We start from the raw sequence: 14185 nt of genomic DNA, 5'->3' as shown, positions 1-14185 counted from the left end.
AAGTGAAAAGTGAAAGTGAAGTTGCTCAGCCGTGTCCGACTCTTAGCGACCCCATGGACTGCAGCCCACCAGGCTCCTCCGTCCATGGGATTTTCCAGGCAAGAGTACTGGAGTGGGGTGCCATCACATCATAGATGCTAGGAAAACTAAGAAAAAGGAACAACAAACAAATACCATACTGTATAATAAAGTGACTCTCTTCTTACAAAAAATATATAGCAGAAGCAGAAGTGATAAAATGTTATATCCAAAAATGGGTTATAAAAGAAAGTGACTTCCATCTCTAATGCTCTCATTATCATTTGGATTACTCACTCTAGGGAAGCCAGCTGCCATGTGAGGCAGTCCTGAGAGGAGCTCCATGTGTGTGAATGTAGAACTTGATCCTTCTCCATCAAGTCTTCAGACAAGACTGCAGTCCTGGACAAGAGTTTGACTTCAACCTCACAAGCCAAAGGTGCTCAGTTAAGCCCAGCCAAGATTCTTGATGCACAGAAACTTGGAGATAGTGAATATATATAGCTTTTAAATACGTAGAGCTTCCCTGATAACTCAGTTTTCGTAAGGAATCTGCCTACAACACAGGAGACCCCAGTTTGATTCCTGGGTTGAGAAGATCTGCTGGAGAAGAGCTAGGCCACCCACTTCAGTATTCGTGGGCTTTCTTTGTGGTTCAGCTGGTAAAGAATCTGCCCGCAATGCAGGAGATGTGGGTTCGATCCCTGGGTTGGGAAGATCCCCTAGAGGAGGGAATGGCTACCCACTCCAGTATTCAGGCCTGGAGAATTCCATCGATTGTATAATCCATGGGGTCGCCAAGAGTCGGACACACTGAGTGACTTTCACTGCACTTTAATACATACATATATATATATGACTGGTCATGTGTGTATATATATGTGTGTGTGTGTGTATATATATATATATATATATAGAGAGAGAGAGAGAGAGAGAGAGAAAGACCTTACTCTCAAATTCAGTAATTATCTTGTTAATGATTAGTACTGGTCCACAGGCCACATTTTGAGCAGTAGTGCTTTAAAACAGCTGTATAGTAACTATTATTACTGTTTTTTTTTGACCACCCTATGCACCCCATGGAGCCAAAGCAAAAACAACGTCCAGTTGTGGATGTGACTGGTGATAGAAGTTAAGAACAATATTGCATAGGAAACTGAATGTTAGGTCTGTGAAACAGGGTAAATTAGAAGTAGTCTCACAGGAGATGGGAAGAGTGAACATCAACATTTTAGGAATCAGTGAACTAAAATGGACTGGAATGGGTGAATTTAACTCAGATGACCATTATATCTACTACTGTGGGCAAGAGTTCCATAGAAGAAATGGAGTAGCCCTCATAGTCAACACGAGTCCAAAATGCAGTTCTTGGGTGCAATCTCAAAAATGACAGAATGATCTCTGTTTGTTTCCAAGGCAAACCATTCAATATCACAGTAATCCAAGTCTGTGCCCCAACCAGTAATGCTGAAGAAGCTGAAGTTGAATGGTTCTATGAAGACCTACAAGACCTTCTAGAACTAACACCCAAAAAAGATGTCCTCTTCATTATAGGGGACTGAAATGCAAAAGGAAGAAGTCAAGAAACACCTGGAGTAACAGGCAAATTTGGCCTTGGAGTACAGAATGAAGCAGGGCAAAGGCTAACAGAGTTTTGCCAAGAGAATGCACTGGTCATAGCAAACACTCTCTTCCAACAACAAAAGAGACAACTCTACACATGGATATCAGCAGATGGTCAATGCAGAAATAAGACTGATTATATTCTTTGCAGCCAAAGATGGAGAAGCTCTCTACAATCAGCAAAACCAAGACTGGGAGCTGACTGTGGCTCACTCAGATCATGAAATCCTTATTGCCAAATTCAGATATATATGGAAGAAAGTAGGGAAAACCACTAGGTCATTCAAGTATGACCTAAATCAAATCCCTTATGATTATACAGTGGAGGCCACAAATAGATTCAAAGGATTAGATTTGTTAGAGTGCCTAAAGAACTATGGATGAAGGTTCGTGACACTGTACAGGAAGCAGTGATCAAGACCATCCCTAAGAAACAGAAATGTAAAATGGCAAAATGGTTGTCTGAGGAGGCCTTACAAATAGCTGTGAAAAGGAGAGAAGTGAAAGGCAAAGGAGATAATGAAACATATACACATTTGAATGCAGAGTTCCAAAGAACTCTTTGTGGATCACAATAAACTGGAAAATTCTGTAAGAGATGGGAATACCAGACCATCTGACCTGCCTCTTGAGAAATCTGTATGCAGGTCAGGAAGCAACAGTTAGAACCGGACATGGAACAACAGACTGGTCCCAAATAGGAAAAGGAGTACGTCAAGGCTGTATATTGTCACCCTGCTTATTTAACTTATATGCAGAGTACATCATGAGAAATGCTGGGCTGGATGAAGTACAAGCTGGAATCAAGATTTCTGGGAGAAATATCAATAACCTCAGATATGCAGATGACACCACCCTTATGGCAGAAAGAGAGGAACTAAAGAGCCTCTTGATGAAAGTGAAAGAGGAGAGTAAAAGTTGGCTTTAAGCTCAACATTCAGAACACTAAGATCATGGCTTCTGACCCAATAACTTCATAGCAAATAGATGGGGAAACAGTGGAAACAGTGGCAGACTTTATTTTTGAGCACTCCAAAATCACTGCAGATGGTGAATGCAGCCATGAAATTAAAAGACGCTTACTCCTTGGCAGGAAAGTTATGACCAACCCAGACAGCATATTAAAAAGCAGAGACATTACTTTGCCACCAAAGATCTGTCTAGTCAAGGCTATGGTTTTTCCAGTAGTCACATATGGATGTGAGAGTTGGACTATAAAGAAAGCTGAATGCCGAAGACTTGATGCTTTTGAACTCTGGTGTTGGATAAGACTCTTGAGAGTCCGTTGGACTGCAAGGAGATCCAACAAGTTCATCCTAAAGGTGATCAGTACTGAGTGTTCATCGGAAGGACTGATGTTGAAGCTGAAACTCCAATATTTTGGTCACCTGATGCGAAGTGCTGAGTCATTTGAAAAGACGCTGATGGTGGGAAAGATTGAAGGCAGGAGGAGAAGGGGACGACAGAGGATGAGATGGTTGGATGGCCTCACCGACTCAATGGACGTGAGTTTGGTCAACTCCGTGAATTGGTGATGGACAGGGAGGCCTGGAGTGCCACAGTCCATGGAGTCACAAAGAGTCAGATAGGACTCAGGGAGGGAACTGAACTGAACTGAATTGAAAGAATAGCAGGGAGAGCTTTCATCAGTGACTAATGCAAAGAAATAGGGGAAAACAATAGAATGGGAAAGACTAGCCATCTCTTCAAGAAAATTAGAGATACCAAGGGAAGATTTCACGCAAAGATGGGCACAAAAAGGACAGAAATGGTATGGACCTAACAGAAGCAAAAGATATTAAGAAAAGGTTGCAAGAATACAGAAGAACTATACAAGAAAGATCTTCATGACCCAGATAACCATGATGGTGTGATCACTCACCTAGAACCAGACAACCTGGAATGTGAAGTCAAGTGGGCCTTAGGAAGCATCACTACGAACAAAGCTAGTGGAGGTGATGGAATTCCAGCTGAGCTATTTCAAATGCTAAAAGATGATGCTGTGCAAGTGCTGCACTCAATATGCCAGCAAATTTGGAAAACTCAGCAGTGGCCACAGGACTGGAAAACATCAGTTTTCATTCCAATCCCAAAGAAAGGCAATGCCAAAGAATGCTCAAACTACTGCACAATTGCACTCATCTCACACGCTAGTAATGTAATGCTCAAAATTCTGCAAGTTAGGCTTTAACAGTATGTTAACTGTGAACTTACAGATGTTCAAGCTGATTTAGAAAAGGCAGAGGAACCAGAGATCAAATTGCCAACATCCGCTGCATCATCAAAAAAGCAAGAGAGTTCCAGAAAAACATCTACTTCTGCTTTATTGACTATGCCAATGCCTTTGATTGTATGGATCACAGCAAACTGTGGAAAATTCTTACAAGATGGGAATAGCAAACCACCTGACCTCCCACCTGAGAAGTCTATGCAGGTCAGGAAGCAACAGTTAGAACTGGACATGCAACAAGAGTGGTTCCAAATCGGGAAAAGAGTACATCAAGATCGTATATTGTCATGCTGTTCATTTAACTTATATGCAGAGTACATCATGTGAAATGCGGGCATGGATGAAGCACAAGCTGGAACCATGATTGCCAGGAGAAATATCAATAACCTCAGATATGCAGATGACACCACCCTTATAGCAGAAAGTGAAGAAGAACTAAAAAGCCTCTTGATGAAAGTGAAAGAGGACAGTCAAAAAGCTGGTTTAAAACAACATTCAGAAAACGAAGTTCATGGCCTCCAGCCCCACCCCTTCATGGCAAATAGATGGGGAAACAATGGAAACAGTGACAAACTTTATATCCTGGACTCCAAAATCACTGCAGATGGTGACTGTAGCCATAAAATTAAAAGACGCTTGCTCCTTGGAAAAAAAGTTATGACCAACCTGCTGCTGCTGCTGCTAAGTCGCTTCAGTCGTGTCCGACTCTGTGCGACCCCAGAGACAGCAGCCCACCAGGATCCCCCGTCCCTGGGATTCTCCAGGCAAGAATATTGGAGTGTGTTGCCATTTCCTTCTCCAATGCATGAAAGTGAAAAGTGAAAGTGAAGTCGCTCAGTCGTGTCCGACTCCTAAAGACCCCATGGACTGCAGCCTACCAGGCTCCTCCGTCCTAGACATCATGTAAAAAGCAGAGAAATTACTTTGCCAACAAATGTCCATCTAATCAAAGCTATGGTTTTTCCAGTAGTCATGTATGGATGTGAGAGTTGGACTATAAAGAAAGCTGAGCGCTGAAGAATTGATGCTTTTGAAATGTGGTGCTGGAGAAGACTCTTGAGAGTCCCTTGGATTGCAAGGAGATCCAACCAGTCCATTCTAAAGGAAATCAGTCCTGAATATTCATTGGAAGGACTGATGCTGAAGCTGAAACTCCAATACTTTGGCCACCTGATACGAAGGACTGACTCATTGGAGAAGACCCTGATGCTGGGAAAGATTGAAGGTGGAGGAGAAGGGGATGACAGAGGATGAGATGGCTGCATGGCATCACTGATTTGATGGACATGAGTTTGAGCAAGCTCAGGGAATTGGTGATGGACAGGAAAGCCTGGCGTGCTGCAGTCCATGGGGTTGCAAATATTTGACACAACTGAGCGACTGAACTGAACTGATGCAGCTTGTGGGATATTAGTTCTCCAAGTCCTAACAGCCTGGGAATTTCCCAATTGTTTTCATCGGAATAAAGATGAAAATTGTAAAGATACTAATAACCTGAACAACTAAATAACCAAAATAAAATTCAAAAGGGCAAAATCTGAGTACAGTGATAGGTCATTGAGCCTGTTATTTAATAAGTGCATGTTGAATAAATGAATGATGTGCAGATTAATAAACAGAAAGTAATAAAATTAATGGTAACAGCTTGTTAAATCTTTTTAAATGCAATAACTGTAAAAGTGTTTTGATCTTACAGTGTTTAACACGCATTACCCTATTTAATTTTCATAAGAGATGAGGAAACCAGGGCGCAGATTTAGTAAGTATCTTAAAGTTATAGAGATTTGATACTATTTCAGATTTGGCTTCAAAGGTGTCACACTTAACACTATAAGCACAAAAAAGGTAAAATAGAAAATTGTTGCAATTTTAAAAAAGGAAGAGTAGTTGTTTTGCAGACTAATATGGAAGTAACATCAAAGTGGTATGATTGGTGATGATAATAGTTATAATACATAAAATATCATACATTTGTTGTAATATTTTAAATGATATTGCAGTCTTGAAAACTCTCTAAAGGCCTAGGAAGTCTTCAAATGAAGAATACGAAATAATGACAAAGAAACTAAAATAAAACTATGAAAATGTGATGTTCATTCAGACTTTTCTAAAAACTAGGAAATTTTAAAGAGTATCCTGAAATGTTAGAAACACTATACAAATAAAAATACATTTGGGGATCAACTGTAGATCTTCCTAGTAATCTGAAGGGCAGTTTCTTCAATAATCATAGTAAAATCAATTATCAAAATAAAAAGCCCTATATTTCTCCCTAAAGCAATGCAGAAAATAAAGGGAAAGCATTATTCATAAAAAGATTTTTTTATGAAAATGAGTGTTTCCTAAGTATGGTCTTTGTACAGGTCAAAGTAGCAGTAAAAATGACTTCTCTTTCACAACACTATCAGTGTTTCTTCCGCTTTCAAGAATAGCCAAATTCAGTAAAGTTAAGGGAAAAAATAGAAGATGAAAATAGAAAATATGAAATTCCATAAGGTTAGCTACATTTTCTAAAAACACATATGAGTATATGATAACTAACATGTTCTAACAACTTACCATATGTTAGGCACCTGCTTAAGAAGCATTCTCTAATTTATTCTTCATGTTTATTCACTAATTTATATATTATCCCAACAGAGTATATGACAGTAAGATATATAAGGAGAAGGTGTCCAAGCCTGAACTCAATTCCAGATTCTGTCTCCAGAGCCCACATTTTAATTCTGTATGCCAAATATATAAGTACTGCCTAAGATGCCGTAGATTTATTTTACCTCTATCCTTGAAAGATATTTTCATCAGATATAGAACTGAGTTCATTTTCTTTCAGTGAATCTCAGATGTTGCTTCACTGTTTTCTAGTCTCCATTATATCTGTTAAGATCATAATCATTCAAGTTGTTGTTCCTTATATATGATATGTTCTTTCTTTCTGACTTTCAAGTTTTTCCTCCTAATCTTGGTTTCAACAGTTTGGTCATGATATGCCTAGACACATACCTTCCTTTAAAGGACAGATCTAGACCAGGTTCCTAAATTCTCCGTGAACACGTCCCTCTCTACTCCTGCTTCCTCTTCATCTGCTCTTTTAAAGAACTGAAGGCTTCCTCTGTTTCTGATATGCAGCACAGCGGTCTTCCTTAACCCCTCCCACCCTTCCACTGCATTTACTTTTTTCTCTTTTTCCAAAATATCCCCTTTTGAGAAAGAGAAAAAATGCTTCCAAGGCTTCAAAAATTCCCAACTTCCCCCCTCCCCCCAAGAATATGACTTACAAATAGATTTGAATTATGTACCTGTTTAACTGGGTTTCCCAGGTGGTGCAGTGGTAAAGAATCTGCCTGTCAATGCAGGAGACATGAGATGTAGCTTCGATTCCTAGGTCAGGCAGATACCCTGGAGAAGAAAATTTCATGGGCAGTGGAGTCTGGTGGGCCACAGTCCTTGGGATCACAGAGTTGGATACGACTGGGTGACTGAGCACACATACATACATCTGTTTACTATCTGAAATATCAAGTATTATACTCATCTTACTCACAAAATAGTCTGGGTTCTTATTCCATAAAAAAGTATCAACAAAACAAACTACCAATAATCCCTAGAAAGAAGCAAAGAGAAGGGCTTTGGCTCTGAAATTCACCAGTATTTACTTCATACATCTTTTAACATGTCTGACTGAGGCAAAAGTAAGTATTATCCCATGTTGTTTATTGATTTCCTTGAATTCTTGTTGGTTTTTGATAATTTTCTCAGATCATGATACATAAAGTCCGGTTCCACAGTGAACTGCTTGCTACAATGGTATATACACGACAGCCATGCTTTTCTTATGTGAAAAACTGAAACATTTTTAGTATTTTAGTTATTTCTAACAAAAATGAACTATTGTGATGTCCCTAAGGTCAAATTTTTATCATATACTTTATACTTGATTTCTAAAAATTACTATAACTTTATTTTTTATTTTAGTTCATGCTGTGTGGCTTATAGGATCTTAGTTCACCCACCACAGATCAAACCCACACCCCTTGCAGTGGAACTGCAGAGTCTTAACTACCAGACTGCTAGGGAAACCCCTACACGATTTTTTTTTAAATACATCTATTCTTACACTTTCTCCATCTAGTTTTTAAAAGTGCAAAAATTCCACTGGATTGGGAAAAGAGAAATGAACCTGTAATATATTAAGATATGCTTTGATACTTAAGGTGTGTCTGTCATTTGGCCAAGACATTATCTTGGAATGAATTACAATGGCTAACCTTCTGCCTGAAATTGGAGAAGGAAATACAACACCTGAAATTGGAGAAGGAAATACAACAAAGTTTTAACTTTTTCACCTGAGACAGGAAAGGAAACAGAAACTAGTTCAGGTTTGGTTATGAAATAAAAGTAAGGAATGTGGTTATATTAACCCTTGGTATACCACAAAGACTATTAGACTCAATTTTAGTTTTTGAGTTTTTTTCTTTGAGCAACTTTATTATAGGAATTGACATTTCAAATCTTATTCCTTCTTAGGAATCTTCCAAGGAACAAAAGCAGATTTACACTTTTAAAAATAATTTATTTGTCTGCACAGGGTCTCAGTAGCAGCATGCAGGCTCCAGTTCCCTGACCGGAGATCAAACCCAGGCCCCCTGCATTGGGAGCGCAGAGTCTTAGCCACTGGACAACCACGGACGTCTCAAACTTACTTTTTTAAAATCAGAATAAAATTCACCCTATTTTGAAATTTCTATATGGATCTATTTGAATCTTTCACAAATTGAAGATACATTATGGTGATCTCTATAAATTGAAGATATTTTATGGTATCTTAGGGATCTTATTTTTCCTATATTTTGTTATTTTATCATCCTGTAAATTAATCATTACTAATCAATTATTTTAAAAATTATATGGAAATGGAATGGAATCATCTAGAAAGATGATCTAGTAGTGAAATAAATTATCACTATTACATCATTCTTTAGTTTTCTTACTGTGCTGCCCATAGTATTATGTCTTTGAATGTAAGTATAAAAGAAGCAAAGGGACATTTTTCAGGGTTTGTTGTTGTTTTTGGTGGTTTTCATTAAACATAGTTGAGAGTTCTAAATTTTTCACTTTCTACCCATACAGGCAAAAAGAGGAAATTTGACAGAGGAGTTTCACAATTATCAGACAACTCTAAAAATAAACGTAAAGAGACTAATAGTATTATAGACCATAGTGATGGTGAAATTCATTTTATAAGCAAAATCTCAGGCTATGAAATTTCAGATGATTCACATAGATACATTTTATCAAACTCAAAAATCAATGAGTGAACAATGCACTTTTAAGAATAAAAAGCAAATGTGGCATTTCCACCCAGTTTGTCATTTAACATGGAGGCCATTTAACATCACAGGGTATTTTGCAAGAATAATTTGGAACATCCCATTTTGTTAACAGGATGTATGACAGTGTTCTTTCATCCTTTATGATGTTTGTGCACTAAAAGTTACTTAATATAATTTGTAAGTGTACAAATGCTTAATGTAGATATATACACAAAGGAAATAGGAAGTGATGGTGAAGAAATTAAAATTTTATTGGCCTTCATTCTAACTGGTGTTTATAAATATAAAATTGAAAATGTTTCACAATAATGAAGGAAAGAGAATGGTTGCTTTTTTTAAAACTAGATTATGAATGTCAATGTTTGTAATGTCATTGCATTTGGATGATACAAATGCAAGATAAAAGCCAGAAGTAATGATATACTAGAAGCTACTATTAAAGATGCACATGAAATCTGGGATCTTTATTTTAAAAATGGATAGTTCCAGGACCACACATAAAAGTCAGTGAGCAACTAGTTACTTTCAAAGGACATGACCTATTTCAGGAAAATATGAAATAAAAACTTGAGTTTACTATGTGTTATTATAATTTCTAGTAATGTTGTTGTTCTCTATCCCTTTATTGTTACTTCTCAAGATTACTCCTAAATTACTCCAACAACAACAACAAAATATATATATATATATATATATATATATATATATAACATGATGATAAATGCCAATGACTACTTTTCATGACATAAAACTTAGATCAATATATAACTCCTTTATCAACATTAGACAAAAGGATGATTGCAACAGGCTCTGCTGCTGCTGCTGCTAAGTTGTGTCAGTCATGTCCGACTCTGTGCAACCCCATAGACCGAAGCCCACCAGGCTCCCCTGTCCCTGGGATTATATAACTCCTTTATCAACATTAGACAAAAGGATGATTGCAACAGGCTCTAGAGATCACTTAAATTATTTATGGGTAATTAGAACACAGCCTGGCTAGCAAATACACGCCTTTAGTTATCAGTCAGAAAAAAAATTGTAAACTGGCTTTATTATATGTTGTTGCACCCTAAAAACATATGTGGGTGAATTTTCTTTTAAGAAAATTGTCTAACTAAAAAAAAACCATGCAATGTACCTAGAAAGTAATCTGGCTCTAACAGATGCTTAAATGTTTAATAATATTGATCACAGCTGTTGTTTGTCTAAATAAAGTTGGCCCTCTGTATCTGAAGTTTCCACATCTGGGGATTCAACCAACCGATGGATCCAGGTTGGCTGACTACGCAGATGTGGAATGCAGATAGGGCAGGCCAACTCTTTTGTTGTTCAGTTGCTCAGTCATGTCTGACTCTTCGCAACCGCATGGACTGTAGAATGCCAGGCTTCCCTGTCCTTCACCATCTCCTGGAGCTTGCTTAAACTCATGTCCATAAAGTTGGTGATGCCATCCAACCATCTCATCCTCTGTCATCCCCTTCTCCTCCACCTTCAATCTTCAGTGTCTTTTCAAATGAGTCAGTTCTTCACATCAGGTGGCCAAAGTATTGGAGCTTCAGCTTCAACAGGAGTCCTTCCAATGAATATTCAGGACCAATTTCCTTTAGGACTGAGTGGTTTGATCTCCTTGCAGTCCAAGGGACTCTCCAGAGTCTTCCCCAACACCATAGATCAAAAGCATCAATTCTTCGGTACTCAGCCTTCCTTGGAGAAGGAAATGGCAACCCACTCCAGTGTTCTTGCCTGGAGAATCCCAGGGACGGGGGAGCCTGGTGGGCTGTCGTCTCTGGGGTCACACAGAGTCAGACACGACTGAAGCGACTTAGCAGCAGCAGCAGCAGCAGCAGCCTTCCTTATGGTCCAACTCTCACATCCATACACGACTACTGGAGAAACTACAGCTTTGACTAGATAGACCTTTGTTGGCAAAGTAATGTCTCTGCTTTTTAGTATGTTGTCTAGGTTGGTCATAGATTTTCTTCCAAGGAGCAAGCGTCTTTTAATTTCATGGCTGCAGTCACCATCTGCAGTGATTTTGGAGCCCAAGAAATAAAGTCTGTCACTGTTTCCCCATCTATTTGCCATGAAGTGATGGGGCTGGAGGCCATGAACTTCATTTTTTGAATGTTGTTTTAAGCCAGCTTTTTCACTCTCCTTTCACTTTCATCAAGAGGCTCTTTAGTTCCTCTTTGCTTTCTGCCATAAGGGTGGTATCATCTGCATATCTCAGATTATTGATATTTCACCTGGAAATCTTAATTCCAGCTTGTGTTTCATCCAGCTGGCATTTCGCATGATGTACTCTGCCAACTATACCATGCCATGATTATACGAGGGATTTTAGCATCCATAGATTTTTGGTATCTTTGCGATCCTGGAAACAAATCCAACACCCAAAGGATATAGAGACAAGTGTGTATGTATAAAAAGTACATAGTATAAGCCTATGAGGTTCAAAAATCTGGGCTAGACTATTCACTAGCTAGGACCTTGGGCAATTTATTTATTTGAACTTTAATTTCTTTATATGTAAAATAAGGATAATGTGTATGTTGCAGGGTTTTTGTGAAAAATGAATACTAAATGTGATAAACCTAAAACAATGCCTACACTGAGTAGGCCCTTAACAAATGATACTTCTTCCTTACAAAAAACTATGATGGAATTTGGTTCTTTAGTCCCTCATTAATTTTAACTGTGCTTAGTGATTTTTCTCCTGGTCTTTGTTAATTGCAATCCCTACAATTTCCCTTCAAAAATTAACCAACTAAACTTATTCCATTCATCCATATACACTGATCACTTACTATGTGACAGGCAATTTTAAAGCTCTCCATGCTCTTTAATAATAATGTGACTGTTAAAACCATAACAGTTTTATTACTTATTTTTGTCTATATTTCTGAATAGTCTTAGTATTACTGTCTGTATTTTTAGACACATTTCTGTATGCTAGAATAACGGGTCTATGAAAGTGTGGTATGTATCTCATTTTTACAGCACCCTAATTAGGGTCCCCATATAGCAAGTTCTTAACAAATACTTTAAATGAAGACGAAGGTAAACTGTATCACCATAACAACATGTGTATTTCATAATGATAATTTTCAGTTTATGTGACTAAGGAAAAGAGGATCTGAAATTACAGTAAAAGTGAAACAATGAAAGGGCTGGGAAGAAAAATAGAAAGCAAACACATTGACAAAATAATTATCATGAGGATTCTACCAATACTTAAGAATATCATAATGCTTTATGTAGTATGGCTTTAATACATTACCAAAAGAATTTCTCGATGTAATGAAAAGAGGCTACAAGTTAAAGACTCAAAAGCTTGGGGAGAAAAACAGAAGGAAAAAATATATATGCAGAGACTAGACAGCAATATTCCTGTTTATCTATTATAGATGTATGCTATGCTATGCTAAGTTGCTTCAGTCGTGTCCGACCCTGTGCGACCCCATAGACGGCAGCCCACCAGGCTCCCTCGTCCCTGGGATTCTCCAGGTAAAAACAGTGGAGTGGGTTGCCATTTCCTTCTCCAATGCATGAAAAAGAAGAGTGAAAGTGAAGTCACTCAGTCGTGTCTGACTCTTAGCGAGCCCATGGACTGCAGCCTACCAGGCTCTTCTGTCCATGGATTTTCCAGGCAAGAGTACTGGAATGGGGTGCCATTGCCTTCTCTGATAGATGTATACTACATACTTTTTTTTCACTTTCTAAAATTTTTTTTAATTGAAGAATAATTGCTTTACAATGTTGTGCTGGTATCTACCATACATCAATATGAATCAGCCATAGGTATACATATGTTCCCCTGCTATTAAACATCCAACCCCACCCCACTACTCTAGGTCATCACAGAGCATCATGTTGAGCTCCCTGCGCTATAGGGTAAATTCCAACTGGCTCTCTCTTTTACATAAGGTCATATCGATGCTTCATGCTACTCTCTCAGTTCAGCCCACCCGCTCCTTTCCCCGCCGTGTCCATAAGTCTGTTCTCTATGTCTGGGTCTCTCACTGCTGCCCTGCAAACAGGTTCACTGGTACCTTTTTCTAAATTCCATATATATGTCTTAATATATGATATTTGTTTTTCTCTTTCTGACTTATTCACTCTGTATAAGAGGCTCTAGGATAATCTACTTCACTAGAACTGGCTCAAGTTCATTCTCTCATTCCTTTTTATGGCTAAGTAATTTTCATTGTATACATGTAACACAACTTCTTTATCCATTTATCTGTCGATGGGCATTTAAGTTGCTTCCATCTCCTGGCTGGTATAAATAGAGCTGCAGTGAACCCTGGAGTATATGTGTATTTTAGAATTGTGGGTTTTCTCAGGGCATATGCTACAAACACTACTTTTAAGACTAAAGGATTTTTTTAGTGTTATAGTGAGACCTATTAAATACCAACTACTTCTGATACGTTTTTAACCCTACAAAACCAAACATATAAACAAAAGTTAATGAAATACAATTTTAATTTTATTCAACAGTAAGAAAGAATATTTCTGCTTGGAACATGTCTGGCTTGGCTCTAAGGGTGGCCTACATGTTCTTTGAAATTCTGTTTCTGAAATCAGTCTTATTGATGAATGTTAGAACTTTCCATGGGATATGACATATTCCTAAGCAGCTGTATGCAATGTATTACCAACAGGTACCTTTCCCTTACTCAAATAAAGTTGTCCTTGGAGAGTTACATGGTAAAATATCAACACATAAGTGAGTCTAAGATATATATGCAAGTAACCTTAAGAATCAGAGTAACAGCTGAGTCCTAGCAGTATGAGCATAATAACAATAATTGATGTCAATAAAACAAAAGTCTTTCAATCCACATGGAGTGTGGGTAGTTAGAAAGAGAACAAAGAAAAAGAAAGTAAGTAAGGTAAATATTGACAATGCCTAGTTAGATAGCCATCATATCATCATAACAGGGAAAACCCAAGTAAGTGGTCCTAATCATTTAGA

General features: G+C 38.0%; 1 protein-coding gene across 5 annotated transcripts in view; it reads right to left on the bottom strand.

The window, feature by feature from the left end:
* Positions 1 to 14185, bottom strand: part of POLK (DNA polymerase kappa) — a 79500-nt gene that overhangs the window by 56356 nt on the left and 8959 nt on the right. For 2 of the 5 annotated variants that reach the window (XM_055536586.1, XM_055536587.1), the window contains one exon: positions 7171 to 7270. The exons of the other annotated variants lie outside the window; for them this stretch is intronic. The gene's annotated coding sequence lies outside the window, so the exon portion shown is untranslated. The remainder of the gene's footprint in view (positions 1 to 7170; positions 7271 to 14185) is intronic. 5 annotated transcript variants of the gene reach the window in all.

This window comes from Bubalus kerabau, chromosome 10, assembly GCF_029407905.1.
Source record: "Bubalus kerabau isolate K-KA32 ecotype Philippines breed swamp buffalo chromosome 10, PCC_UOA_SB_1v2, whole genome shotgun sequence".
Taxonomy (NCBI): Eukaryota; Metazoa; Chordata; class Mammalia; order Artiodactyla; family Bovidae; genus Bubalus; species Bubalus kerabau.
Note: the sequence above shows the minus strand (reverse complement) of the source record. Positions and strands in the feature narration are given on the sequence as shown.